Raw genomic sequence first — 4,803 nt, 5'->3', positions numbered from 1 at the left:
AGGGCAGAAGAACTCTGCAAAGACTACACAAAAGAGGAGACCCCACAAGCCTCATGTGACCCCTGTGTCTGATTGAAAACCAAACTGAATTAAATGAGAAGTCACAAGTTTGGTGTCTCAGGATTGCACTCAGAGCTCTCCTGGTGCCTTCCACGCTCAGCAGCAGCATCCAGCAACAGGGAACATGCAGAAGGCAACTCAGTGATGATTAGGAAGACACATCACAGAGCAACCTGTGTGCACCTACATGTCCTGCAATACAATCAGAAATCAATAGCAAGATGCAGAAATCCTCAACCACTCAGTAAAATATAAAGAACAATTGTTATATTGATTTTAAAAGCACCACTGTAAAGACAGTTGAGAAGAAGCCTGAGAAAGCAAAGCAAAATGCCTGAATTGAAACCTTTTCTTTCTTTTCCCTCAGAAAGACATTAATAATGGATTTTCAATGCAAGAAGGAAAACTGAAACCCACACCAGATTCTCCTGGTAATAACAGCTTTCTGCAAAGCCCAGCTATTAATGTAATAGGGACATCCATCAATCAAGCACACAGAAAGTACTTTGAGAGCTAAAAAAAGAGCATGCAAACTTCTGCTTTTGGCAACTTAAATTTTGCCCTTAAGCACAAGGAACATAATAAATTAACAGGAGGTTGGGCTTGAACTTGTTTTCCTCCATCCTGGACCTAAATGCTGAGGATAAGGATGAAGGTACACAACATGCTGCTGCAGGGATATGTCATGACAAAAAGTGGGCGAAAGGAGCACAATTTCATTTGTGCTTTCATTTGAGAACACTGGTGCAAGAGGACACCAAGCAGGGGTGTAGCATCTCCCTGTCTGCAGTTCAGGGAGCTCCTGTGCACCCTTTTCCACCTCCAGCATCCTCAGCACATCCAAGACTGCTGGAGTGGTCCCACAGTGGAGTGACAATGTGCCAGTGTGCTCCAAGGTGCCCATGGCTCCCTCCTCGCCCAGCTGCTTCCCTGCTCCCTGTGGAGCTGTGGTGATTTTGGCAGCTTCTCAGTCCCTCAGTGTTCTCTTCAACCACCACATCACACCTGGGGTCCATCCACGCAGCCAAGCACTGCCTGGGGTGTCCCAGCAATCCCAGAAAAGCTGAATTGGCACCGGGGGAATGGCTGCAGAAAGCAGCTGGGGTGTCCCCACGCCTCCAGTGTCTCCCCCTTGTAAAACACAGCGGGTCAGAGCAAGTGCTGGAGATAATGAACACAATTTATGGATTCCAGCACAGGAGGCTGCAGGCATGGCTGCAACTAAGTCTTAATAAATTCTGAAGAGTGACACCATAAAATGGCATTTTGGAAGGCTGTATTTATTGTCTCCCTATGCTTCTGTCTCCAAGGTGTCACTTAATAACAGTTTTCTCCCCAGCTGCCAGTGCTGCAAACCCTGACAGGCTAATGGTCGGGCCAGCCCTCCCCAAACACACACACCTCACCCAGTACACAGCTTCCATGGCAGGAACAGGCAAAAAGGATTAAACCAGTGCTGCCCAGCTGCTGCCCAGCCTGTCCCCTCCGTGCTGGCTCTGCAGGGCTCCCTGCCACGCAGCAGGACAGGAGTTCTGTCCCTGGAAGTGATGCAGAGGAGGAGCAGCTGCTGTGGGGTGGTACCTGCATGCCCAGTGTCCTGCTGGGACAGGAGCATCCCTGCCCTGCCCTGCTGGGAACACCAAGGCCCTGCCAGCAGAGCAGCCCCACCTGAAACTGCTGCCTGCTGTCACAGCAAGCTCTGAAAAGGCACCAGCACAGCCCTGGGGGGAACCATGGGGAACCAGGGATCCTTATGGAGAACCAGAGATCCTCATGGAAGACCATGGAGAACCAGAGATCCTCAAGGAGGACCATGGAGAACCAGAGATCCTCAAGGAGAACCATGGAGAACCAGAGATCCTCAAGGAGAACCATGGAGAACCAGAGGACCCCTGGTTCCTGGTGCCAGAAGAGCAGGAAACCTCCCCATTCAGCATTCCCACCTCCCCTACCACTGCAGTGTGCACTTCCATGGTTCCATATTTAGCTTTTGGGCCACGCATACAATTTTTCTGGAGCATAATCTCCACTGAGTGTCTTGTTCTCCCTGCTGGTGTAGTGTTCTAAGCCTGCAAGAAAATCACTTTGAGCTTCAGGCAGTGCGTTAGGTGTGGATGGAGACTTGACAAGTATAAAGATGCTGCTGTTCCATCCCTGCCTGTATCACCTGCACTGCAGAAGGCACAAAAAAAATCATGTGAACCATCTTTAGTTCTCTTCAGAATACAAAAAGGTAACAAAAATGCCCAAACTCACATCTATCAGTTTATCAAGTACAGCGAGCCGTACAAACGGGAGTGCAGGTGTGTTTGGCACTCAGAGTGGATGGAGCTGAGTGTGAACATCTCCTCACCCAGTGTCCCCCCTCTGGCCTCCGTGTCCCTCCCCTCTTGCCAGCTGACAGCCACCAGCTCTCCTCAGCAGCCTGGCTCTGCTCCTCCTCCAGGACAAGTCCTTTCCCCTTCAGAAAGCAAACCAAATGTTTGGAGAGCATCTGAAGAGATCACTGTGTGGAAGGATGATGAAACAGGAGTCAAGTGAAAGCCCCTTGGCTTCTCTTCCAGCAAAGGCTCTGCCCTCATGGACCCCCTTCCCTGCAGCCTCTGGCTCCTGGCTCCAGCCCTCTGGACCCGCAGCTCCCCAGCAGCTCAGACATTTCCGGCTGCCTCTTTTCAGAGGAGCCCTTTCTGTGCTTGCCCCGCTCAGACTGCAGCTGATGTTAGTGGGGCAGCAGTCAGCACCACCACCAGGGCTTGCAGCCCTCTGTGAAGCCCCCGTGAGATTTTCTGTCTCAAAAAAGGCACTGCCAGACAGTCCCTGATAGCTGAGCCTGGAAACACCTCTGGGATCAACCCCTGCTCCAGCAGTGTCCCCTCCAGCCCCAGGGCTGTGCTCAGGAGGGTCTGGGATGTCCCAGGACTCCATCACCTCTCTTGTGGAGCTGGCCTGCTCCAGCCACCCTGCAGTAACCATTTTTCTGTGTTTAAGCAGTGTTTTCTGTATGTTTTGCTGCTGGGATGGCAGCACAGCCAGTGGGGCAGCAGCCACTCCTCCAGCATTTCCTCAGACAGTCTATAAATACCTGCACTCCACCTATAAAACCCATCACCATGTGCACCCCCCTTACAGCTCCAGCTAATCCAGATACAGCCAGGGATAACAATTTTTTGGGTATTATCTGGTGAAGAACAGACAGATAACTGTAATTAGTAGCACCCTGGTTAGGTGAAATGATAGTGTAATTAATGAAGATCAGGTAGGCTTTGTTTCAGATAAGGAAAGCAGCAGATTCTATCAAAATGTAAATGCAGCTCAAAATCCAGCCTCAGTGATCACTTAGAGGTGCTTTTAGAAACACCACCAGCCTGAGATGCAGAGGTTTTGCTTGGGCTGAATGACACATCCTGAAAATAAACCCTGTTTCGGGGCTAACATGTAAATTGTTGATTAGATCTATTTATTCACACCCCGCAGTGATGGGGGAGACTTGCAGCTTCCTGCTCCTCCTCTGGCTTTGCAGGATCACTGGCACATTCCTGTTATTGCTGCTTGCAAGGACTCTGCAACCCCGGGAGCTCCCCAGCAGCAGAACAGCAGCAATTCCAAGTGACAAGCTGCACACATTAATTCTGTATTCACATAACATCCTGTTGCAAGTGAATGACCCAAGCAAAACTTCCTGCAGTCTGAAGGATCAGGCAGAAAAATCAGGAGAGAGGAGCCTGAGTCTTTTGAATCAGAAATGCTGTCCCTCATTAGAATTTCCAACACCACCACCCTTACTCCTTCCAAAATGTAAACACATAATAAAAAATTAAACGTTAATCTGGCATGGAAGAGTTCTTTCAATAAATGGGAATTAGCTGTACAAAAAATCAGGACAGACCCAAGGACATTACATTTCCTTCCCCAGCTTTTGCTGGTAAAGCAGGGCTGGAAAAACAGAGCCATATTTATTTTTTAGCTAGGAAGCTTCCTCAGGATGCCAAAGGAAGCAGCTTCAGTAAAGCAGAGCCATTTATCTCAGTGTGCGTTCAAGTAAAAACAAATGCAAAACCAGCTTCTAGACCTCAAGGAGCATCAAATAGCTTTTTAATTTATGTCCCAAATTCCCTGCAGATTCTGAAATGAACAGAGGGCAGGGTTCAGAGAAAATGCCTCGCTCAGTCAAGACAGCTGGATGGATATTCTGAGTTTTCCTCAGAGGAGAAGGTGATTTGCACCAGAATGGAGCAGGCACAGCACGTGGCTCTGGAAGGATCTGTGGAAAAAGCAGACCTGTTGCTTGTGTGACCCTATAAATAAATGTGTGGAAAACTGAATAACTTAGGAAAGAAAATGGAGAAAAAAAAAAGAAACTGGAGCCCCATCTGAGCAAGAGGACAACTTGCAGGCAAGAGCTGTGAAGGAGCAAGTGAAATATTCCTCACAGGAGCCATCTGACTGTGCTGACTGCTGAAAACCCTCTGGCCTTGTCCCTGCCCGCCCAGAATCAGTTTTGTGGAAGTTTCAGTAAGTCAGGCCTTAACCCACAGGGGAAACTGCAGGGAGGAAGGGCCTGAGCAAGACCATGGAAAACTCTCCCTAATTATGGAAAAAGATAATGCTGCAAAACTATAGTTAAGGGATGTACATGATCCAGACTGAATGACAAGGACAAACCAGGGATTAGCCCCTAGAGCCAAGTTCTTTTGTAATAACTGCCACACATATCCCAGGGCCCAAATCCAGCATCTCCTGGAG

The sequence above is a fragment of the Melospiza melodia genome, chromosome 7 (assembly GCF_035770615.1).
Source record: "Melospiza melodia melodia isolate bMelMel2 chromosome 7, bMelMel2.pri, whole genome shotgun sequence".
Taxonomy (NCBI): domain Eukaryota; kingdom Metazoa; phylum Chordata; class Aves; order Passeriformes; family Passerellidae; genus Melospiza; species Melospiza melodia.
Note: the sequence above shows the minus strand (reverse complement) of the source record.